Raw genomic sequence first — 27,128 nt, 5'->3', positions numbered from 1 at the left:
TTGCATAATTAAAATCAATAAACAATAATCGTAAAATATTTTCTTCATCAATTGGCTGGTGTGTACCCCGGTGTGCACCCCGGTGTGTACTTAATCCCGGTGTGTACCCCGGTTTAGAATAGGTACAGGGAGGAGCTCGGTTTTAAAGGTTCATGCTTAAAAACGTCATGACTCTGAAACCATGTGACACATGACGTCATGCTCGCTGACCTTTCTGTTCGTCATGGGTATGCAATTCTGCCTGCAAAGTTTGGCCTTGATCTGTTCAGCCATTGCAGAGAAAAAGGGGTTTTTGTGTTTCACCAAAAACAATATGGCGGCCGAACCACGTGACCCGTGACGTCATAATTACCATTAAAATATTATACAGACCGAGTCCCTCCTATGGTGAAAATTTGATCTCAATCGGTCCTATTATTGCAGAGAAATTGTTTTTAAAAGGAAATTAAAACTTAAAATGGCACTGTGTTAAGGATCATCAGAATTATCAGAATTCCCAAAGTTCAAAGTGCCATAACTTTGTCAAAAACGATCGAAACGCCGTGAAGTTCGAACTTGATCTGTAACTTATCATGAGGAAACCATCTACCAAGTTTGAAATCATTAGCATTAAGCGTTTAGAAAAAAAGTCCGGAAAACTGTTCTTTGCGTGACGGACTGACGGACAGAGGGACGGAGGGAGGGACGGCGTGCAAACCTATAGTCCCCTCCGGTGTACACCAGTAGGGGACTAACAAGCATTCTGAGTATTGCGCTGCAATCCATGTCCCCTACCGGCAGTCTGTCGTCCGGAAAACTGTTCGGGAAATTACCAAGGGTTATTTACCCACAGGTTCTGAATCGTTCCCAATCGCAAATTACCTCAGGACGGGCTCACCTGTGATTCGCACTTGGGACTTCGATTTATACACCTTGCAGACAGGTCAGCAGAAGCACGAGAAAATAAGTTGTTGATAAAGAACCTTTCGAGTCGCTAAATATCAGTAATTTATTATATTTTCCGGTTCACGATCAATGACCGATGTGTGTATATATATATATATATATATATATATATATATATATATATATATATATATATGTTGCTCGGCTTGGCTCCGCCTCTCCCCGAAAGCGCGCGCTTTGTCGCGCTTTTGACGTTCGCGAGACGAGGCTGAGGGCGTGCGGTGCGGCTTGAGGAGAACTCCAGAATAAATAAGATATCCATTTAAAAAAAAAAAAAATTTCGTTTAATTAACGATATCTGCCAAACCATGCGCCCTATCGCAAATTCCAAAAAGGCATTTTAGTAGACTGACATGCTGAACAGATCTGTGAAGTTTCCCCTTGATTGGATCAAAAATGAGGGAGGAGCTCGGTTTTAAAGGTTCATGCTTAAAAACGTCATAACTCTGAAACCATGTGATGCATGACGTCATGCTCGCTGACTTTTTTGTTCGTCATGGGTATGCGATTTGGCCTGCAAAGCTTGGCCTCGATCTGTTCAGCCGTTGCAGAGAAAAAGGGTTTTTCGTGTTTTCACGAAAAGCAATATGGCGGCCGAACCACGTGACCTGTGACGTCATAATTACCATTAAAATATTCTACAGACCGAGTCCCTCATATGGTGAATATTTGATCTCAATCGGTCCAATTATTGCAGGGAAAATCTTTTTTAAAGGAAATTAAAACTTAAAATGGCACTGAGTTGAGTATCATCAGAATTCTCAGAATTACCAAAGTTCAAAGTGCCATAACTTTGTCAAAAATGATCGAAACGTCGTGAAGTTCGAACTTGACCTGTAACTTATCATGAGGAAACCATGTACCAAGTTTGAAATCATTAGCATTAAGCGTTTCGAAAAAAACGTCCGGAAAACTGTTCTTTGCGTGACGGACTGACGGACTGACAGACTGACGGACGGAGGGACGGCGTGCAAACCTATAGTCTCCTCCGGTGTACACCGGTAGGGGACTAATAAGCACACCTCCAACCCTTGTGGGGTACATAGATTACAGTAGATCTTCGCTCATTTCTGAAAGTAAAACTTGCCTCACGGATGTCGGGATTCCTCCAAATTTCTTTGTTTAATGTTATAAACAGCATTAACGACTGTTTAAAAAGCTAAACATATGGGTTTGTGGTTTATAATATATTACAAGACCGGCTACGCCGCTGTTAGACTTTTGGCCTTGTTTTTAATCCCGTGAACAAACTTTATTCACAACAGAACAAATATAATTTGTGCCAAATTTGGTCGCAATCCCATCAGCGGCTTCGGAGAAGTTTCAAGTGTTTACTGACGGACTGTCGGACGGACTATGGACTGACGGACGGACTACGGACTGACGGACGGACTACGGACTGACGGACATCGCGCCATCGCATAAGCTCCCCTGAACTTAGTTCCAGGTGAGCTAAAAAAGAAAAAAAGAAGAAGCTCCATCCTCATCAAAAAGCAACTATCATTGCATCAGACACAACGCATCAGCAGAGGCAGACATGACTATATTGACATGAAGCACGATCACGTCATGCTTGAAGCACACACTATCAAACAACCATAGTTTCATGGACAAACAGCACGGCAGATTATTTCTACAACGTGTTGGACAGTACAGACAATCTCCACATTTGCTGGAGAGCCCTTTTAAAATACATCCGAGGAGGAGGAATTAATAAATAAAATATATTGTGCACCTCCGTTTGATCCACTTGCATCAGGAATGCACAGATTTCCTCCCGCAAATGTGAAAGGTTCCAAGAATGGGAATCCTTTAAATTGAGCAATGTGCGTTTATCGTGAAGCAATGCGACTTATTTATGCGAGTGTGAAAGCAGCTTAAGTTAAGAGGCTTGGTTGTAAATGGATGCCAATGAGATTGGCATGTAAAAAAGATGGCCGAATGGAAGTTTTGAAATTCCACATTGGCTATTAAAGAGATCGAGGGTGGAATATTCATTTCATTGCAAGCGATAATAGTTAAGCAAATGGTTATTTCAAGCCTTTCATAATGAATAGCAAACAAATGGACCAATTATCATTTATTGAAAGAGGACAAAGCTTGTTCATATGAAATATGAAATGCGCACACATCTTCTAAAGCAATACCTGTCTGCCCCCCTCCCATCTTTAGCCCTCTCTGTAAAGACATGTTGTGCGATTGCAGCCACAGTAATTTTCATAAAGGATTCATGTAGGATTTTCATTTGGATCTTTGTTTAATTCGTTTTATCGGGATTTTATGCATCTGATACGTTTTCATATACCACAATTTATTGGTTATTGCAAATGTTGTTAAATATATTAAGAGTCGACCACAAAGTGTGAGGTGGTGCTAAATTTGTGTGTGGGAGGGGGGGGGGGGGTAAAGTGGTGGTATTATGGTGGCACTAAAATAGGGGTAAAATTTCAAACATGAAAATTATGGTCTTACCATTCAAAGTGGTTCCATTTATTGTAGAAATCACAAACGTAAAATTTTATGCAAATCGTATAATATTTAGGGGTTGCTCACCACAACATGGCTTGTTGCGGTGAGCATACAATACAAAATTGTATAATTACATACAATTATATAATAATATTATAATTACATTATTATGTCCATACATATTACATAACAAACTGCAACATAGACAAATATAATCTGATCATTAATAATTCATAAACTTCAAAAATAATGAACATAAATCACTGGCAACTATTGTTGACAGTGGGCTTTAATGGGTTAAGATGAAAAAGAAAAAGAAAAACGTACCCTATTATTATTAGTTATTATTATAATTATTATTATTAGGGAGCGCGGTGGCCGAGTGAGGTAGACCGCGTTTGGTTGACCACGCCAGTAGAGAAACTTTAGAGGCCATGAGCAACCTCTAAATAAAATTTGATCACTGAAAATTTAACAAGTGTTTTCTCAAGGGATCAAACAAAACCAGGCCCTAAGACCTAAAATTATGAAACATTTGATTTTTAGTGCCACCCGAGGGGGTATGGCAACCTCATTACCTGCAATGGATGTTTATCTGAACAAGTCAGGAGACGACGATGCTTCACGAGCGAGCGGTATTCAATGACAAAGGACGGACTATAACCGAAACAGGCCAGGCCCGGAAATGTCAAAACGATGGTTACTGACATTGAAATGAGATAGAAAAGAATGTATAATCAGTTATGTGGTTTTTTTTTTTTTTTTTTTTTTTTTTTTTGTATACTGAATCGAGGCTCGTGAAAGAGCTAACATTTACTTCACACACAAATCAACCAGACAAACAAAATATATAGAAAGAGGGAGCGGAAGACAAGATGGGGAGAGAAGGGGAAGCACACAAACACAACATTTGAGAGCAGGGAGATGTGTGGAAGGGAGAGGGCTTGGGGGGAGGAGGCGTGGGAAGGGGGCGGGGGGGAGGGAGAAGTATAAAACACAAGGACACCAAGGACTTCCAGGACAGAAGTTGGTATTTCAAAAAAGTGGAATTGGGGTGAAATTAGCGGGGGTAGAAAAGATCAAGGTTTTGGATGGGGGAAGAGAAGAGATGGTGGTGGACAGCTGTTTTAAAGACCTGGAGGGTGGAGTGGGATTGAAGAGAGTGAGGGAGTTTGTTCCAGAGGCGGGAGAAAAGAGGAATGAAGGAGTGAAGGTGAGCAGAGAGTCTTGATTTTGGCAGTTTAACCATAAGAGGGTTGCAGGCAGATCTTGTGCGACCTGTAGGAATATTTGCGGGACAGAGCCCAGAGAGAGCTGGGGGGGCAAGGCCAGAGAGGAGTCGGTAGAAGACGGAAAGACCACCAACCTGCTTGCGGTGAGTGAGAGAGAGGCCCTTGGAGTTAGCTTCATCGCGGGAGATTCCAATGATTCTGAATGCTTTGGTTTCAACAGCGTGGAGACGAGCTAGGTGTGAGGCAGGAGCACCAGCCCAGAGGGGAGAGCAGTATTCCATTGAGCTGCGGATGAAAGCCTTGTATGTGGTGAGGAGCTCAGGTGTGCCAAGGAAGGACTTCGCATGACGGAGGATGCCCAGTCGGCAACTGGCTTTGGAGGCCAGATTTGAAATGTGGTTTTCCCAGGAAAGATCATGGCAGATAGTGAGACCCAAAAGCTTGAGTGAAAGAACTTCTTGGAGAGGATTATTCAGAAAGTGGATGGGAGGGTTGTCCAGTCGGTCTTTTCGGAGAGACATCGTAAGAGTGTGAGATTTGTCAGGATTGAAATACATGTTCCACTTGTTTGCCCAGTCTGTGATTTTGTCCAGGTCTGCAGAGAGTGAGGAGGCTGCAGACTGCCGATCTGAGGGATGAAGAATGGAGCGACAGAGAGTAGAGTCATCAGCAAAGAGATAGAGAGGATTTTCAAGAGAGTCAGAGAGATCATTGATTAAAAAACCACCTTTAGAGGCCATTTTTCCCCGCAAAGCGGGGGTTGGCCTTTTTCGGGAACCATGGTTGTTGTTGTTTTTCGGTCCCCTTTTTGAAGCAATGTTTTACGGCCGGATGCCCTTCCTGACGCCAACCCTTTTTGCCGCCTTTAACGACAAACAGGGAATTACCAGTGAACTGGTACTCAATTAGCCGACCTCGGAAGGATGACAGGCTGAGTCAACCCCCCTGGCGTTAATTCAGCGATCGACCGGGATTCGAACCCAGGATCCTAGGATCCTAAGCTGGCACCCTAGCCGCTAGCCCAACACCAGATTGACAGATTCATTGATGAAGACCAGAAAAAGCACAGGGCCCAGAACACTGCCTTGGAGAACTCCAGCCTGAACAGGAAGAGGAGATGAGAGAAACCCATTCAGGGCCACCCGTTGACTATGACGAGAGAGGAAGTCCGCCAGCCATGCGTGGAGATTTCCATGGATACCAAAAGAGGAGAGTTTGGTGAGCAGAGCGGGGTGCCAGACCGTATCGAAGGCAGGTGATTTGTCAAGGGAGACTGCTCTAATTTCCTGTTTGGCATTGAGGACCTCCATCCATTGTTGAGAAAGCAGAATCAGCATGTCCAGAGTAGAGTGTCCAGGTCTGAAACCAAATTGATGATCAGAGATCAAGCCATTGGAGAAGAGGAAAGATTTCATATCTGAAGCAATGATGGATTCCATGACTTTGCTGATAATTGGGAGAAGGCTGATTGGGCTGTAGTTGCTGGGATCTGTTTTTGCACCTTTTTTGTGCAAAGCGGTGATGTTGCCAGATTTCCAAGCAGATGGAAGATGACCTTGAGCAAAAGTGAGGGTAAAGAGAACAGAGAGAGGGAGTGAAAGAGCGGAAGAACAGGATCTTAGGACCCGTGGGCTGATGCCGTCAGGTCCAGTTGCAGAATCAGAGTCGAGGGTTGACAGAAACTTTTCCACCTTGTCAGGAGGAAAGGACACAGAGTCCAGGAGCAGCTGGGTACGACTGGGTACGGTGGGTACAGAGAGGGATGGGTTTGGGACACAAGATTTAGAGGCAAACACAGAGTTGAGGCATTCAGCTTTTTCATGTGCGGAGTCAGCCGTGTGGCCATTTGAGGTGAGGGAGGGGATGGAGGGGGAACAAACACCAGAAATAGATTTGACCAGATGCCACCAGGATTTGGAAGAGGGAGACAGATAAGAGAGTTCGGTCCTGAGAACGGAGAGATATTGTTTCCTGTCTCTCCTGAGGGTGGACACACACTTGTTTCGGGCTTTGTGAAAGGAAATGAGATTTCTTTCCATTGGATTTGCTTTCCAGGGGATGAAAGCAAGTTGTTTCTGGGCAATAGCCTCACCACAAGATTCCGTGTACCATGGACGGGAGGAAGGGTATGACAACTGAAGATGAGATGGGATAAATCTGTGCATGGCAGAGAGCAATTTACTTTGGAAGAATTCCCAGGATGAGTTGATGTCAGAGGCGGTAGAGATGGGAGACCAGTCCAGATGATTGATGGCTGCTTGAAGACTGTGCCAGTTGGCCTGAGTGAAATGCCAGACTCGTCGACGCTGAGGAGGCTCTCTGAGAATGGTCAGAGAGATGTCCACTTTAACAAGCACATGATCAGAAGAGCCGATTGGAGCAGAAGAAGAACAGCAGACATTTTCAGGGAAGTTAGTCATAACCAAGTCCAGAAGAGAAGATGCTCCGTTGACTGAGATCCGGGTCGGGAAATTGACAGATTGTGTCAGTCCCAGTGAGTCACAGAAGTCCTTTGCTGAAGAGCCATGGCTGGTGAGAGAGGTACCCACACCCAGCCAACTGGCATGGTTACAGTTGAAATCACCACATATGAGGAAGAGAGAGTTGGGATGGGTAGATAGAAGTTGGTCCATATTATCAGACAGCGAGATGTAGATGGAGTCATCACTGTTTGGTGGACGGTACAACAGACATATGAACAAAAGGTGGGAGCGAAGGGGAAGCCGTAGCCAAAGGTATTCCTGGGGGTGAGGTGGAGAGAGGGCAGTGCAGGGCGAGTGAGGAAGAGAGTTTTTCATAAAGATAGCAACCCCACCTCCAGGACGAGGCTCAGGTCTATCATACCGGAGGAGGGAGTAACCTGGGAGAGATACCAAGGAATCAGAGACATCATGAAGGAGGAAAGTTTCTGTTAAGCAGATCACGTCTGGTTTGTCAGAAGCAACCTGTATGGAGAGATCAGTCAAGTTTGAGCGAAGGCCCCGGATGTTTGAGGTCCATACTGTTAAGGAAGAGGAAGGGGGAGCATCGGATACAGAACAGGGGGGGGGGGGGAGCGGTAGGGTAAGATGTGGAAGAGGAGGAAGAGGTAGGGAGAGCTGTTGAAGGTGTGTCAGAGATTACAGAATAGCTTGGAGAAAGGGAAGAATGGGGCGGACAAAAGGTTTGATGGTGATTGGGTGAGGCGCAGTGAGGTGTTATTTGAGGAGGGGGAAGAGTAAGGCAGAAGGTTGTGGGAGATGAAGGTGAAAGTTGGAATGGGGAAGAAGCGGGGAGGACGCTTTGAGGAGGAGGGGTGAGAGGGGAGTCTAGGAGGGGAGGAGCGAGGGAGAGTCTCGGAGGGGAGGGGTGTGGGGGGAGTTTAGGAGGGAAGGGGCAAGGGGGGAGATTTGAAAGGGATGGGTGATGGGGAAGATTTGGAGGGGAGGGGCAAGGGGGAAGATTTGAAAGGGATGGGTGATGGGGAAGATTTTTAGGGGAGGGGCAAGGGGGAAAATTTGAAAGAGATGGGTGATGGGGAAGATTTGGAGGGGAGGGGCAAGGGGGTAGATTTTGAGGGGAGGGGTGATGGGGAAGTTTTGAAGGGGAGGGGTGATGGGGAAGATTTGGAGGGAAGGGGTGATGGGGAAGTTTTGGAGGGAAGGGGTGATGGGGAAGATTTGGAGGGGAGGGGTGAGATTGGATTTTGAAAAGTGTACGATTAATGGGAACCGAACATTTATTGCAAAATGAGTTTCTTGAGACATTCGAGTCAAAAATACGTTTGAGGACGCTGAAGGATGGGTGGAGTGCTGGAGAGTTTAGGGAATGAATGAAAGATGCACTATAAGGGATGGAATTTTTTTTTGAAATGAATAGATTTGGTGAGCAAGTCGAAAGCATCCTTTTATAGAAGAAGAAAAAGGTGTTATAGAATACGACAGAATACTTCAGGGGACAGATTAAACATTATTTAACAACGTGATCACGTGATCACAAACAATGTGGTCGAAGACGAACGAACAAATAAAAACGAACAAACGGATAAGAACAGAGAAGGAAAATATTTTTTTAGGTTTTTTTTTTTAGGAGATTTTAAAACAAGGAAGTATAGGGTGAAAAGACCGGGAAAACCAGAGACCGAAAGTAATTGCAGTGCGATCGAAGAACCGCTGAGACAAAAACAAAGCCCCAAGCCAAGGTCGGACAACGGTAGCCTACTACACTCGGCCTCAGAATACGCGATACGAAAGAACCGACGATTCTGTACACAGGTATGAAAAACCAACACCGAGAATCCTATTAAAGACACCCCAATCGGTACATACACCGAAAGAAAGATACAGTTTCGATAAAAACACAATTATGAAAAAATACTTAACTTCGAAAGCGTGCGAGCAGGGACAGCTTTGAATAGACGTGACCTCCCAAACCTAGTTAGCGTGACCGTGACCGTGACCTAGTTAGCTACACAATACCAAAAATTCTGTTTGATTCCGACAACTTTTAAACTTTGACCTTTGTGACCTTCAAAGGTCAAAGGTCGAAGATTCTGAAATTTGTTGGAAAACTTGTATTTCATGATGTATGTGATAATATAAGATCATGTACGACATTTCACCCAACCAGGAAGCGAACAATGTAATAAAACCATCAAAAATCGACTTTTCTAAATTTCGTGACCATGTGACCTTGACCTTGGGGCGAAAATGAAAAATCGAGCTCCGTGGGGCTAGACACATGACATTGGCCTAACCAAATACCAAAACCCCTGTCAGATTCCACCAACTCCCTCGGAGAAGATGTAGCTTGAACTCGATTACCCCCTAAAAAGACATCTTTTTCGGGCTTCGCTCCGCCCACAATGGGCGCAATATGCCCACTCTAGGCAGGACACAACTAGATAATGATATCAACCTCCCACCCAAGTTTCATCAAGATCGGATGATATCATCGGGTAGTTATGCTGCGGGCGGACAGACAGACAGACAGACACACACCCATGACGAATATCCTCTTGGTAAGCCATGATGTAACGTGCACGTTTGGACCCGGAAACAGAATTATGACGTGGCGCGTTACGTCATTGCTTACCAAGAGGATAACAACAAGACAGGAAGTCTAACAGCGGCGAAGCCGGGCTTGTAAAATATTATAAACCATAAACATATTATTAGCTTTTTAAATAGTTGCTAATGCCGTTTATAACATTAAACAAAGAAATTTGGAGGAAGACCGACATCTGCGAGGTAAGTTTTACTTACAGCACTGAGCAAAGATCTACTGTGATCAATATACCCCACAAGGGTTGGGTAATAGCATGATCCTTCTGCCGGGCCTATAAGTACTGTGTCGTTGGAAGACCAGTAACGCCGATGCGTTCGATATTTGATAATCATTTTAACAATCGGTTTGTTTGTTTTTCACACTGAATGAAAAACATAAGGGTAGAGCATATCGATTGTGATATCCTCTTGGTAAGCCGTGACGCAACGCGCCGCGTCATAATTCTGTTTCCGGGTACAAACGCGCGCCTTACGTCATACTTACCAAGAGTTCGTGGTCACTCTGTTTGATAACTCGTGAACCAATTATTTGCCAGCAGAGGAACATCTACGGTTTACTAAAACTTAAAAACAGCCTAAAATCTAATAATTGGACTAATCCAAAGTATATGTTGCTATGCTAAGACGCATTTTTGTCCCCCGTCTCACCATGGAGCGAAAGGGGGACTATGGTTTTCCCCTCCGTCCATGTGTGCGTCCGTCCGTCCGTGCGTGCGTCCATCCGTGTGTGCGTGCGTGCGTAAGCGAAGGACCGAATTCTAATTTGGTGTGTGGGTGCAACTAGGCATATGGAAGAACCCTATTGACAAGCGTTACGCCTAGGTTCCCCGTCGGTGAAGTGATGTGAGTTGACAAAGTGGCAGACGCAAGGCGGCCATCTTGGATTTTGACGTGGCGACCCAATTTTCAATAGCGTTCTTCCTTATGCGTAGATACACCCACACACCAGATTAGAAGTTAGTAGTTCGTTTATTTTTCAAGATATTTCGCTCACAAGTTTCAGACATATATAAAGGTGGCGGCCATCTTGGATTTTGACGTGGCGACCCAATTTTAAATAGCATTCTTCCTTATGCTTTATAAGCTACATGTGCAGGCATATCAGGAGACTACTATTGCTTGGGTCCTCTGCGATAGCGCTTCCTGGTTGCTGTGCTTGGTTGCAAAGGCTCAAGAAGTGTATTTCCGAGTTTTGGTACTCTCCAGTGAATTCCTGGCTGTCCAGTGGGTGTGTGCATGTAACCGGCAGACGAAGAGGTACAGTGGAGTGTTTCCACCGTGTTCTGGGTAACCCCTGATCGCTTGTGAAAAGGATATTTGTTCAGTGCTGTCAGCTGCTGTTCTTTTGATAGGTTTTATTTCTTGGCTGCTATTCGTCATTTGGGATATTCTCAAGTTTAATAAAGTGTTGTATTGTGTGTGCTCTCCTTCCAAACTTTCAAATAAATTCTATTAATTTGAAATCTCTGTTTGTTCAGTTAATTGAACACTTACCTTTGGGGAATTGCCTTCAAATTACTTATTTAGGGTCTCCCACCCCATATTGTGGAAGTGGTGTAGTCTGTAAACAAACTACCAGGAGCCCTGGACTCCCATGGGTGTCACACCTAGATACACCCACACACAAGATTAGAAGTTAGTAGTTCATTTATTTTTCAAGATATTCCACCCAAGGTTCAGACTACAGGGGCGGATCCAGGGGGGGGGGGTTCAGGGGGTGCGCACCCCCCCCCCCTTCGATCCAGGATAAGGGTGCAGGCGGTGCGAATCTGCTGATCTGTTGGACCAGGGAAGAACTCAAGGAACTGCAGAAACTTCCAAGAACGCACGAAATGCCGTTTCTGACGATCAATTTTTTTTTATTTCCTGGGGGAGGAGCCCCAGACCCCTCCTTTATCCCCCCACCCCAGCGCTATAGTTTCATGCACCCACCCCCCACCCCCCCTTGAAATTCCTGGATCCGCCCCTGAGACTTACATGGCGGCGGCCATCTTGGATTTTGACGTGGCGACCTAATTTTCGATAGGGTTCTTCCATATGCCGAGTTGCACCCACACACCAAATTGGAATTCGGTCCTTCGCTTACGCACACGCACGCATGGACGGACGCACACACCGACGGAGGGGAAAACCATAGTCCCCCTCTCGCTCTGCAGTGCGACGGGGGACAAAAATTGGGTCGCCACGTCAAAATCCAAGATGGCCACCGCCATGTATGTCTGAAACTTGTGAGCGGAATATCTTGAAAAATAAGCGAAGTACCAACTTCTAATCTGGTGGGTGGGTGTATCTCGGCATAAGGAAGAATGCTCTTGAAAATTGGGTCGCCACGTCAAAATCCAAGATGGCCGCCACCATATATGTCTGAACCTTGTGAGCATAATATCTTGAAAAATAAACCAACTACTCACTTCTAATCTGGTGTGTGGGTGTGTCTCCAACCCACTCGCAAATATTATCGACTCTTCCATGTTTTCTGCGTCTTCCACTTTGTCAACTCACATCACTTCACCGACGGGGGACCTAGGCGTAACGCTCGTTATCTTTGTGTTAAGAGCCGAGATTGTTTCAATTTAGGGATGTACAAACAGTACAACATGCATGGTGTTAAGGGAGAGAGATCGAGTTACTCACACTCTAAGTGGTTGGGCAGTAATTATTTTTTCCCCACACAGGGTCAGAAAATGTTCCCCAAATCCACCGATTCTAAGGAGAAGATGGCTCATTCGTGCTCCATCCTTCACTTTTTATAAGTGTGACAGAAGTATGGCAAACTGTAACCTTATTCAAACCCTCATCCTATGCTATCTTTATGTAACGAGTTTAGTATTGAGAGAGCTGTTGAAAATGCCTCCGACATGCGGGGAATGAAGCGCCATTAATTGATGAAATGTGTGGGGTAAGGTGCTAAACCTGTGTAAGGGTGGTAATTGAAGCCTGGCCATTATTGAAATGTTGCTCACAAGCAATTGAACAAAAAGGGAATGTTTATTCCTCAAATTGAGAAATTTTTCAAAACATAACAATTGAGTTTTAAGTTTTAAGTGTGTGTGTGTGTGTGTGTGTCTGTGTGTGTGTGTGCAGTATATATATATATATTTATATATTTATATTATAAAACAGGAGTGTCTGTCCGTCCCCAAACTACTCCCTGAGTTTTGGGGCTAGCCCCGCCAAACCTTCTGTGGAACGTTTTGGAGTTCCGGCGGATGTTGTAAGGTCGGTAGGAAGTTTCATAAATTCCTCAATAAAATTATGATTTTGAAATTGACTCGGTAGGCTACGAATCTGCCGCGAATCCGGAAGTGAACACATGACTATAATGAGCTGATTTGATAAATATATCAATACAATCGTCATTTAATACAGTAGTTTGTTATAGTATCAATTTGTGATTGGAGTTATGCAGTTTGGAATTGAGTGAATACGATTATCATTTTGAATTTCCAACCATACGGAACTGCTCCATATCCAGATGTAATGTCACCACGGATTTCAATATTTGCTTGTCATGAGTGCTGGTAAAAGTTTATTTTTTATATTAATGCTATTTACTTTGTGATTGGAGTTATGCTGTTTGGAATGAAAATAGAGATATTGAGGTTAAATGAATGAGGAAATGACGTGAGGGATTCTCATTTCTAACCGTGACTTTCACGGATCGCCATATGCAGATTCACCATCAACTGGGAAAAGAACCTTTCAAACGGGTACGTTTTTCGTGGAAGTCCTTCACGAACCCATACTGTCCATGCTTGATGTTCGACTACAGCTAGCACAGGAATGTGGAATTTATTGGGTCATGGTTTCCCATTCGCTGCTTTTTTACATAAGTCTTTCACAAACCTGCTGTACATGTCTGATGTGCGACTGAAGGTGGCACAGGGATGTGGATTTTATTCGTTCCATGGTTTAGCATTCACCATTTCCGCATTGTTTGTTTGCTTTCGGCTCCCCACCCGTGCATAGCCCAGGTACCTCACGAGTGTATATATGTATATGTATATATACAGTCACGTGAAAAAGTAAGTACACCCCATGTAAAGGTTTGACTTTTTCAACATATTTCAACATACAGCTATTTGATCTTCATTTCAACAATATTGATAGATAAAGGTGATGTAATATAACAACTATCATGAAACATTCACATTTTGTAGTCCATTGTATAATTTATATAAACATAAATGCAAATTTCGCTTGTGGAAAAAGTAAGTACACCCCTACATTTATCACTACTTCAAATACATAAAATTAGAATTAGGTGCACCAGCTCAGGTGCAAATGATTAGAACATCGTTAGAGAGGATCTTGGAGGAACCTGTCTTATTTAAACCTCAGACATTTGCTTTGGTTTGCTCTTTGTTGTTGAAGTGAGTGGCGTCACCATGCCGAGATCAAAAGAGCTCTCTGAGGCCTTCAGAAAGAAGGTTATAGATGCCGACGAGTCTGGGAAGGGATTTAAAAAGATCTCCAAACAATTTGAAATCAATCATTCAACTGTCCGGAAGATCATCTACAAGTGGAGAAGATTCCAAACAACTGCCAACTTGTTCAGGCCAGGCCGCCCCAGCAAGTTCAGCCCGAGAGCAGACCACAAGATGCTGAAAGAAGTCTCTAAGAACCCCAGAATATCATCACGGGACCTACAGGTAGCTCTTCCCACTGTTGATGTCAAAGTGCACGAGTCTACCATTAGAAAGAGGCTGCACAAATTTGATCTACATGGGAGGTGTGCCAGGAGGAAACCTTTGCTGTCCAGAAAGAACATCAGGGCAAGACTAAAGTTTGCCAATGAACACCTAGGCAAAGACCAGCACTTCTGGAACAATGTGCTCTGGACAGATGAGTCAAAGGTAGAGCTATTTGGCCACAGTACCAGAAGACATGTTTGGCGAAAAGCAAAGACAGAATTTGACCACAAGAACCTGATACCAACAACTGTAAAGCAGGCTGGTGGAAATATTATGGTTTGGGGCAGCTTTGCTGCATCAGGGCCTGGGCAGCTCACCATCATAGAATCCACTATGAATTCTTCATTGTACCAGAGGGTGCTTGAGGATGATGTGAGGCCATCTGTCGGAAAGTTGAAGCTCAACCGAAGGTGGACCTTGCAACATGACAATGACCCTAAACATACCTGTAAATCCACCAAGGAATGGCTGAAAAGAAAGAAATGGAGGGTTCTGGAATGGCCAAGTCAAAGCCAGCCCTACCGTTCGCCCTGTAATAATCCCGTGCGCGCCAACGACATGTGGAGAGCTCCTGCCGTCCATTCATCTGCTTCGCGGTGCGAGTTGGGGACCGGATAGCGAGCTGCCTGGACGCCATCCCTGGACGTGCTGACCTGGTCAACGGCAAACCCCGTGTGAGTGTGTCTGAGTGTGAACGGGCCCGTTTGTCCAGGGATAAGTATAAGATTGTTTAAGGCTGCACTGTTTTCTTCTTCTTATTGTACAAAGTGTAAATAAATCGTGTTATTCCTTTCTTCCAAATTCGACCATTGCAGTGATTTGCTCCATTGGATAAGCTTGGCACGATTAATAACCGCTTGGATCGGGTTTAGTCATTGCTAACGGCTCGGGTCACTGGTTCGCTACCGCTCGGCGTATCCACCAACACCCGTGATTCGGGCAGGGCTTATTTCCTCGTTTCTGGGTGGCGCGAGTACTTCGGTATTAGTGATTAGTCCTACGACCCTACTTTGAGCTGTCCGGGAAGGACGTCATAGGCTCCGGGTCCCGTCGGTCAGTCAAAGACTAACCCGCCGAATCCGGGCCCCTTCGGTCAGTCAAAGACAAGGGGACTAATCCCCCCTTGGTAAGGGGAGAAGGCCGGCGCTGAGATCCGCAACAATTGGTGTCGGGGAGTGGGATTTAGAACCCTACTAAAAAAATTTGGGACGAATTGGCTCCAAATTACGAGCGACCAAAAATTTAGTTTTAACATCCAAATTAAAATCGTGCCATGGATAACCAAGATGGTCGAATGCCGGTGGGGGTAAATGATGAGGTAGAGGAGATAGAATTGATAACCCAGGACCCACGGGAAGAATTGGGAGAAGAAGAGGCAATTCATGAAGGGTCGGCAGTAGGGGTAGAAAATGGCGGCGAGAGCCGAGCCTGCGGTGCCAGCGGGTTGGGACCTGTATGTACTCGTAGAGCAACTACAAGCATCTATAGAAATGCAGAGGGACGAAGTAAGGCGTAACGGTGACAAATAAAATTAAACATAGCCTAAAACCACCGGGATTTTATGCCGATTCCGAATGTGTCTAAAACTTTTCTCCGATGTGTAGTTCTTGAGTTATAAGCGGACATCCAGACAGACACACACACAGACACTCCTCCTTTATATATATATATATATATATATATATATATATATATATATATATATACATATATATATATATATATATATATATATATTGTTGTGGATATGAGGATTGTGTTTTTTTTTTTGATTGCTTTATTCTGGACCCTCCTGCCTCCAGTTGTGTATAAAGGTCAAAGGTCGTTCCGTAGTTATTTCATAAACAATCACGTTAGCCAATCATAGATTTCCCCCTTTGTTGACAGTTATTTCCTTATTCTGTGTAGTAGGGTAAGGCCTTGTCTTCCATTAATTGACACTCCATTGCACCGAATTCAAATAGATAGATCCCCTTTCATTCCCATTCCCAAAGCCGCAATTGCCAACTGTTCCCTCCGCGACTCCATTCGCCACGAGGTAGGCTCGGAGAAGAAGGGGGAGGAGCTGCCGAATCCTGGGCGTGCCCACCCATCGTCATCAAGGGTGGAGCCAGAGGGCCGTGCCGACCAATCAGGGCCGAGGCGAGCTCACCGATGGGCGTGTTCTAGAGGCCGGCGGCTTGATTTGCCCGCGGCGTTATAAAGAGCGCGCGCGGAAACCGTTTTAAGAGAAGTGCGCAAGGAGGGAAGAGAAGCGAGAAGGAAGCCTTGAGACAAGTGCGACAGAAGCGCGGGGGAAGCCTTTAACACAAGTGCGCGAGAGAAGCGCGGGGGAAGCCTTGAGAGAAGTGCACGACGTCACCCTGCTCGCTCCCAGCCTGACGAGGCCCGGCTTGCTGTGCGCCCTGCCAAGCCTTCCAGCTTGTGGTCCGAGCTGAACCTTCCTCCCGGTCCAGCCAATCGTTCCTGCCTCCATTCCCCATTCGTGTGAGTCCGTCTTTGTTTGTTCTGTCCCTGGGTTAATTAAGACTGTAATAGATAAGCTAGAATTTCACTGTGTCACCTTTCCTCTTCTGTATTTTATTTTCTTATCCTTCCTTCTTCCTTGGTTTCTTTCAATTGTGTAAATAGTAAATAAATTATATTTGTATTCCTTACCCTTTGTCTTTCTTTCTTCTTTACATCCTTCGTTTTAGTCTTTTCCCCATTGAATATCTGTGGCGCGATTCGGCCAACGTTCAGGAATCGGGTTAGTCGGGGTAACTGTTCGGGCGTGGCGGCCATCCGCTCGGCAAACAACATCCTCGCCGCGGTCCCGTAATATATATATATATATATATATATATATATATATATATATATATATATATATATATATATATATATATATATACTATGTGACATATCTGCACTTCCAACTATAATGATATACGATATAATATTGTCAGAAAGTGACAGTGCAAGTCTGAAAAGAATTTAAATCAGTGGTACATTTAATAATGATGCACTCAATTGCACAATTATGGATGACGGTAGATATGATCGCTTCAGGCAATTTACCGTTTAATGTATCATATATTTGAAGCTAATAAGGGTTTCTTTATAAAGGGATTTATTCTCAATCCTTCTGCCAAAAAATATGACTTTACGACTGCAAGCATGCCACTACATTTAAAACAGACAGAAAAATCATTTTGGCCTTTGTAAACGATTTACAATTAAACTATCAAGAACACAGCGTTTAGACCTTCCTCTTTCGGCTTTGTATTTAGCTCCATGTTTGAGAACAACGACGACAGCCATCTTGGAATTGCAAGTGGCTTTTTTCTTTACCAAGATTGTTTGTGAATATTCATCTCCAATTTAGTTCTTCGTGTACTGAATGGTATTGTGCTCAACTGGATAATTGTTTTTTATTATTATTATTTGATTATTTTATTATCTTATTTGATTTTTATTATTATTATTTGTTAGTCATATAGATGAAGTACACCAACTCATCTCCAAAAGGGTTCGGTGGAGCGAGTTGGCATTGGAGGAGAAATAGGAAAACCAGGGGAATGTCCACAAACTAAATATAACTGAAATCATTTCAATTCATCTTCCCAGCTGAATGAAGTACAAGTTGTATCATAAATACATGATTAGAAAGAGCAAACAACCATCTGCCTTTTACTCAGATCATATTAACGTGTTATCTTTGACAAGGAGCACTCCATAATGGTGGCATGTTTGACGCAAAATCAGATCAATATCGCGTCATTACTCAGCACGTTGCTTCCCAGAAGTAGATGAAATCGCTCCATTTCAAACAGCCTGACCTATGCCGGTTCCAAACAGCCCGTCTGCTGTCACGAGTGAGACTTCAAAAGCACAGCCCCAATCCATTCCCAGCGGAGCACTGTAATTTTCCCTTTATCTGCTAAATTGGCCTGACAACTGTGATGGCAATTTTGAACTTGTAATACAATAGGCTTTTAATGAGCTATGTCGGTGTTGTCTCCAGGATGGTGCCAAAGTAACTATGGGCTGTGCTTATGAACTGAAATCGCCTTTGTCCCGTGTCCTTGATTAACACTCATCAGTGGTCATAAGTGCCATCCTAACACATTTTCAAGGTGCTACAATCAAATAATGACCACAAATATGAAGGAATACAGGCATCCAGCACAGGCAATGGATTTTATGACTCGTGCTCTAACAATATGATCGAATTGTTTTTTTAAGTTCGATGAATGCAGTGATGCCGAATGACTTATGATGAATGCTGATTAATTGCTGATGGCTCCACCCTCTGCTGCTCCATATCTCATCCCTCAGATCGGCAGGCTGCAGCCTCTTTACTCTCTGCAGGCCTGAATAAAATTACAAACTGGTCAAACACGTAGAGCATGTCTTTCAATCCTGACAAATCTCACACTCTCACCTTGTCTCTCCAGAAAGACAATCTCGAAAACCCTCCCATCTCCCTTCTCAACAATCCTCATGAAGAATTTCTGTCACTCAAGCTTTTGGGTCTCACTATCTGCCATGATCTTTCCTGGGAAAACCACATTTCCAAGCTGACCTCCAAAGCCAGTCGCTGACTGGGCATCCTCCGTTGTGCGAAGTCCTTTCTGGGCACACCTGAGCTCCTCACCACATACAAGGCTTTCATCCGCAGCTCAATGTAATAGTGCTGGCCCTTCTGGGCTGGTGCTCCCGCCTCACACCTAGATCGGCTTCACGCTGTAGAAACCAAAGCTTTCAGAATCATTGGAATCTCCCGCTATTAAGCTAACTCCGAGGGCCTTTCACTCTCTCTCCACAAGCAGGTTAGCAGTCTTTCTGCCTTCTACTGACTCCTTCCCGGCCTTGCTCTCCCTGCTCTGTCTGTGCTCTGTCTCCCAAATATTTCTGCAGGATGCACAAGATCTGCCAGCAACCCTCTTATGGTGAAACTGCCAAAATCATGACTCTCTACTCACCTTCACTCTTTCATTCCTCTTTTTCCCCACCTCTGGAACAAACTCCCAAACTCTCTTCAATCCCTCTCTTCCCTCTGTCTAGGTCTTCAAAACTGTTCACCACCATCTCTTATCTCCCCCCCAACCAAAACATTGATTATTTCTAGGTTCTAGCTCTGTTAATCCACCCCAAACCCAGCTCCTACAAATTCCGTTTTCTTTCCCGAAAGTCCTTGTAGTGCCCATCTTGTTTATCCCAACACGATTTATGGTGTTTCATTGGATATAATTGTATTTATGTTATGAGGAGGGTTCAAAAAGTTCTAAGAAGTGAGATACTTGCAATAGTCCCAAAACATGCAACGTATTTTGTTGTTTTTCAAATCACAAGTACAGCACAGTACTACATATTGTTATGAATTTTGGAGTAGAGTGATATATAGATCGGGTAGATCTGTGTAGGTATCATGCTCTGACTGTCATGAAGAAGAAGAACCATTTTGATGTACATAAGTAGAGGACCTGTTTATCCTGAATGTCGGAGTAAGCTCGTGTATTTGTGGTCATACAAGGATGGCCTTGTGTTAACTAGAGTAGGGATTATGTTAATTCCCCTGTTCGTGAGACCTTGTGATCTATCCATTGTCCTGTATGGCACTACACCAATAGACACTAGACAGGCCCATTAGTTACACCACACACTACTTAAATTCCCCCCACAATAAAACTCACCGGAAGTGCAGGCAGGAAGCGCCCACGCATTGCGCCAACATGGCGATGAAACATTGCTCAGGCAGGCTGAGGCCATGCCCACCTCACGACGGATTGTTCGAGGGGGTTTGATGGGGAGATCACACCAATGAAAGGCCGGAGTAAGGAAGTACTTGTGATTGGCCAGGGGCAGAGCAAGAAGCGACCCACTGATTGGTGGAAGGAAGCGACGTACTGATTGGCCACCAACCGATGGCATGAGGAGGAGAGGGCGAAGCGCTCGGCCAATGGTGAAGGACTGACGTGGGAAGAACATTCTAGAGGTCGAGAGGCGACGGACTGATTGGAAGGGAGGACCGATGACGTCACACCCAGGACGTAAAAACCACAGCTGGTCAGCATTTCTCTCTCTCGTTTTTGGATCTCTTCGTGCCCGGACCTCATTCTTCTCATTTACCCTGGACTCTTGCTGGTTGGACGACGACGGACGGTGGAGAGACGGTGGAGCGCTGACGATTCTCCTCCCCTGCGTTCACGTGCGAGCAATGAGCGTAAAAGCGAGGCTTGCCGCTGCAGTGTGCGCTGGCCCAGCAATGTGGAACGAGAGGTTCGCGCCAACGACCGGGCGGCCTTCTTCCCGCCAAGCACAGAGCCGCATCCGGACTGCGCACACAGGGCCGACGCCATTCCTGACAAGACCCCGAGTGGTTGAGCTACAGTCACATGAAAAAGTAAGTACACCCCATGTAAAGTTTTGACTTTTTCAACATATTTCAACATACAGCTATTTGATCTTCATTTCAACAATATTGATAGATAAAGGTGATATAATATAACAAATATCATGAAACATTTACATTTTGTCGTCCATTGTATAATTTAAATAAACATAAATGCAAATTTCACATGTGGAAAAAGTAAGTACACTCCTACATTTATCACTACTTCGAATACCTAAAATTAGAATCAGGTGCACCAGCTCAGGTGCAAATGATTAGAACATCGTTAGAGAGGATCTTGGAGGAACCTGTCTTATTTAAACCTCAGACATTTAGTTTGATTTGCTCTTTGTTGTTGAAGTGTGTGGCGTCATCATGCCTCGATCAAAAGAGCTCTCTGAGCACCTCAGAAAGAAGGTTATAGATGCCTACGAGTGTGGGAAGGGATTTAAAAATATATCCAAACAATATGAAATCAATCGTTCGACTGTCCGGAAGATCATCTACAAGTGGAGAAGATTCCAAACAACTGCCAACTTGTTCAGACCAGGCCGCTCCAGCAAGTTCAGCCCGAGAGCAGACCACAAGATGCTGAAAGAAGTCTTTAAGAACCCCAGAATGTCATCACGGGACCTACAGGTAGCTCGCCACTGTTGATGTCAAAGTGCACGAGTCTACCATTTGATCTACATGGGAGGTGTGCCAGGAGGAAACCTTTGCTGTCAAGAAAGAACATCAGGGCAAGACTAAAGTTTGCCAATGAACACCTAGGCAAAGACCAGCACTTCTGGAACAATGTGCTCTGGACAGATGAGTCAAAGGTAGAGCTATTTGGCCACAGTACCAGAAGACATGTTTGGTGAAAAGCAAAGACAGCATTTGACCACAAGAACCTGATACCAACTGTAAAGCATGGTGGTGGAAATATTATGGTTTGGGGCAGCTTTGCTGCATCAGGGCCGGGGCAGCTCACCATTATAGAATCCACTATGAATTCTTCATTGTACTAGAGGGTGCTTGAGGATAATGTGAGGCCATCTGTCGGAAAGTTGAAGCTCAACCCAAGGTGGACCTTGCAACATGACAATGACCCTAAACATACCAGTAAATCCACCAAGGCATGGCTGAAAAGAAAGAAATGGAGGGTTCTGGAATGGCCAAGTCAAAGCCCGGATCTAAATCCCATCGAGATGTTGTGGGGGGATTTGAAACGAGCTGTGCATGCAAGAAACCCCTCAAACATCGCACAGCTGAAAGAATTCTGCATGGAGGAGGGGGCAAAAATTTATCCCAGTCGATGTCAGAGACTGGTAGACAGTTATAAGAAACGCCTACTTGAGGTTGTTTCTGCCAAAGGGAGCAATACCACCTATTAGAGCCAAGGGTGTACTTACTTTTCCACATGCGAAATTTGCATTTATGTTTATTTAAATTATACAATGGGACTACAAAATGTAAATGTTTCATGATATTTGTTATATTATATCACCTTTATCTATCAATATTGTTGAAATGAAGATCAAATAGCTGTATGTTGAAATATGTTGAAAAAGTCAAAACTTTACATGGGGTGTAGTTACTTTTTCACGTGACTGTAAGCCCACACACGAACACACATGGTTATTTTTATTTATCTCTCCTTTGTGTGTGATATACGTCTGGTGTGGGGACGTCCCAATATTGGACGTTAATTATCGCGTGTTTTATTTTGTATTATATCGGCATCCGTGGCAATAAAGCCTTGTATTATTTTCCCTGTATATTTTAAATCCGGTTTTCGTTTGAGTTAATTTCCACAGGTTTGAAGACTGGCCGGCGGGATCCGTGAGGTAAGTGATTTTCAGAATCCTTCATCCTCCCCGCGTGCATTAACTCTGCCATATTTGAACTGAATGCCTTTGGAGTTAAAGCTTGCTTGGTTAATCTGGTTCCTGGTAAAGATTTTAATCACCAGGAACGCGACAATATGTAGATGGTAAGAAAAATATCCTAATGTGTCTTTACCTTGGCCACCGAAGGAGGGCAGAAGTTGTGTTTTTTTCACCGATGTCTGTTTGTCTGTCTGTGAATGAATGAATGAATGATCGATCGTTTTAAGGCCATTTTCCCCGCTAGAGCGGGGGTTAGCGTGGGAACCATGACAATCGTGGTTCCCTGTTTGAGGCAATGTTTTTATGGTCGGATTCCCTTCCTGACGCCAACCCTTGGTCACGCTCTTACGATGTGCAGGGATACAGTGTACCTATTCTAACTCGGGGTACACACCGTGATCATTCATCCCAGCAATCTGGTACTCAATTTGCCAACCTCAGAAGGATGGCAGGCTGAGTCAACCCCCCTGGTGTTAATTCAGCGATCGACCGGGATTCGAACCCAGGATCCTTGGATCCCAAGCCGGCACCCTAACCGCTAAGCCAACACCAGGCTTGTCTGTGAACAAGATTTTTTTTTTTCACCGATGTCTGTTTGTCTATCTGTGAACAAGATATCTCACAAAGTTGCAGATGGATTCGGACGAAATTTGGTGGAGAGGTTGAATATGTGACAATAATGAAATGATTAGATTTTGGTGAAGGTCTGGATCTGGATACTAGAATTTTAAAAGTGATTCTTCACCATTGAGTGATGTAGGTCCAAAAACGATATATAACTAGGTATTTCTAAAAATTGTGGATGAGTTATGACAAAACTTGGTGGAAGAGTTTTCTCCGTGACGAAAACAATCAATTAGATTTTGGTTCAGGTCCGAATCCAGATCTGGCCTATCGGTGGGATACAAAACGTAAACTGTTCAACCAGGTGGAGATATGCACTCCACCAGTGTTGTTCTCGTCTTTTTCTGTATGCGCCTTGTTATGCCTTTTTTTGGCATGTTGGGCTATTGTGTATCGTGCATATAATTGGACCCCTGGCATATTTTTCAATAAGAGAGAATGATTCTAAGCTTGATTAAATTGATGCCATCATTTGTCGCACATGGAAGCACATTGGAATATGCCATCTACATGCAATGTTGTTCAAAAGTGGCAATGAGACTGTCCACATTAACCGCAGCATCTAGTCAATTGACTTACAATCAGAACGTCAATGCTTTCTGCTTCCAATAGTAATTATAGTTGTTGCACATTCATTACTCTTCACCAGTATTGACGGGACCTTTCTATCAAGTGTGCTACTCAATGTTGGACAAGGTTGAAAAATATTTTTAAGGGGTAAGAAAGTGTTCCAGAGGAAGGGAATCCAGGAGTGGAGTCAGGCAAGGTACATGTAAGATTTAGGAAGGTGAGTTCAAGAGGTGGAATGATCGGTTTCAGGGTTTGAAGTGATAACCCAAAAATCGGTTTTTAATCTTTCTGGACAAATTCGACTTTATGTCCAGAAAAGTCTTGAATTGTGGCAGTTAAGAATAAGTTGTCATTCTATTCTATAAAATATGCTAAGGGAGTGATGGCAGCTTCCACACACTTGATTTATTTTTGACAGGATAATTCACTTCTAGTTCTTCTTCTTCAGAGGCCTGGCTAGTCTCCAATAGCTAGTCCTCTTTTAAGAGCTGCTGTCCTTGTGTACACGAATTTTGTCAATGTCATTTCTCTTATCCACGTAGACAGCTAAGATGTTGGCAAAAGTCTCCTTTTTCACTTCCCTGATCTCATTCTCAAGTGGTCAATGTCCTGCAACATTAATGCTACAAATTCAGCAATTTAGTATTGGGGTTCTAATCCCACTCTTGAAAACAATTTGTCACGTGCCTGTGGCTTTCACCACTCCCGTAGGTATCAATGAAATATGGCTCACTGCAATCTAGTCGCAAGGACTTGTCAAGCAGTTATTTCCTTCACAATCTCCATTGCCAGAAAACGTTGACTGCCATTTAAATGGATCAGTTAATAAACCTTAATATGTGGGATATTCATGAGTCAAACGAACAAACATCAGGATAGTTGTACAAGAAAATATAAATCCTGGGTTTATTGTTATATAATAAATAAATCAATTCAAGCATTAAATATTTATACAGAAATTCACTCTGACATTCTTGGGCTTATGCGCGTTTGTTATTACTCCTGATTCTCTGAAATAGAAGAGAAAATGGTGTCATTTTGGGCTGACAGACCACGTGGAAGCTCCCAACAGAGTGGGAATTTACGTGTTCAGTGTTACGTCTATGTATTGGAAAGTGCGTTGGAGAATGGGGGCAGCAATGTGCCTGAAGTGAGTGAAAGGCAAACACTGAATAGGCCTCCTTTCTCAAAATGCTAATAGCACAGAGGACCTCAAACTCCACACCATCAAGGTATTGTTACGGTACGCGGTTAAGGATGGTATGTTTGCCGAGCGGAGGCTCCGCGACCGAACAGTTGTTCCCCGACTAAACCCGATTCACCCAAACGTTGGCCGTATCGCGCCACAGATACTCAATGTGGAAAAGACTAAGACGACGAATGCAAAGAGGAAGAAGAAGACGTACAGAAGAGAAATGGGGGTGAATTATTATTTACACACACATAAGCCAAAAGAGCAGTCACGGGTATTTACAGCGGACATGAAAACGCAGGTGACACAGTGAAAATTACTAGCTTATACAGACTTAGTTACTACCCAGGACAGCACGAACAAAACAAACTCACGTACGCAAATGGGGAACTTGCAGGCAGGATTGGCTGGAAAGGATGAGCAGGTGGGATCACAGGGCACAGCGAGCAGGTCCACTCTGGGCGGGAAGCGGGGAGCCGGCAGCTCCTTGTAATCCGCTTTACAGCGCACGCCGGCAGCTCCTGGTATTCGGCTTTACAGCGCACGCCGGCAGGGTCACTTGGCTGGTTGAAACGGGGCTGGTTGAAGCGGCTCTTTGTCAAAGGCTTTTCGTATCTCTCACGCAACTCCGGTGCTACTCTGAACTCTCTCCCGGTGGACTGCCGACCCTCTTACGCACCTGGACTCATCTGCCGTATCTCTCGTGTGTCTTGTCCCAGCGATCGTCGCACCCTTCTCTCCAAACCTTCAGCACGGGTCTGACACGCCCTCCTCGGTTTCGGTACCGCCCTCCCCCCCCCCGTGCTGTTTCGTGACCTTGTATGGTAATCCCACGGGCTTGTCTCCTTATTTGGGCATGGCGCCGACGGCACGCCCCTCGTTGCGAGCCACGGGCTTGTTTCCTTATTTGGGCATGGGGCTGAACAGCCCCGCCCTTCGTGGCGCGCCCTGGGCTTGCCTCTACCTGGCGACCCCGCCCCTCCTGTTCAAACAGAGCACGGAGCACATATTCACCATCGCAGCGAAATGAGAGGGCGTGCATCCCACGCTTGTGAACTGCTTTACCCACAGATGGAGAGTTTGGCTGGGAAATGGAATTATTGAAGGGGAGCTATTCTTAATTGATTCGGTGCAATGGAGTATTATTTTAATGGAAGACAAGGCCTTACTCGAAAACACATAATAAGATATAAGCTACTGAACAAGGGTTTTATCGGGTCCTGCAATGTGGTGTTTCATGGAATAACTACCGAGACGCCCTTTTTACCTTTACACAACTCTGGAGGCAGGAGGGGCCATATTCAACAATGTTCATCACCACAATTTACCACTACAATACACACAATCAAAAAAAATGCAATCCTCATATCCGCAACACTGCACCCTCCTCCTCTTAGGCACACCCGGGCCTACAACTTTTAGTTAGTGTGACACGTAGGTGTAGTTCCCTCTACTTTTAACCTGACCCTGAGTGTGACAGTTTTAAAACATAAATAAATATGTCCCGCTGCTCCATTGCACCCTGCCTAACAGACTCATGCCCACAGCTAACCGAATTGCGGAATGGTCTTCAAACTATACACTGATGGTGGGGAGCATTATTTACAGTTGACACTACTTTTATTTACAAGACTAACCCAGGACCTGCAATTGTTCTTTCTGGGGGTGAGACAGTCTGCTCTGCATCAGTGCACCATGAAAGCACCCAAAACGCACCAACACACCCTCAAGCACCAATCGGTGCACAGTCATCATTGTTCACTGAATAATCAAAATAAACCAACAACCCCTAACCCTGCAGGTGGTCTCTTGCTCTTCGGCTCCCTCTGCTGGCTATTATTATTTCTTCCAGTTGTTGTCTTTTTTCCTTTGCTGGCGGCCTATTTGCAATAAAATGCACCTAAACGTGTCCATGTTTATTTATTTTCTTTATTTATGGCCCACAGGGCCGACTACGTGTGGTTCACCTGTGGGGCATCGGTGCCCTGTGGCCAAGGTCCGCCAGCAAGATTTCGGGCCCTCATGGCCGGTTCCAGCAGAGGGGCCATGCCCCAACCCATGGGGTCCATCAGTGGTGCTCGGCCACAGACATGTGGTCCATAATGTGGTG

The sequence above is a fragment of the Myxine glutinosa genome, chromosome 7 (genome assembly GCF_964187855.1).
Source record: "Myxine glutinosa chromosome 7, kmMyxGlut1.1, whole genome shotgun sequence".
NCBI classification, from domain to species: Eukaryota; Metazoa; Chordata; class Myxini; order Myxiniformes; family Myxinidae; genus Myxine; species Myxine glutinosa.
Note: the sequence above shows the minus strand (reverse complement) of the source record.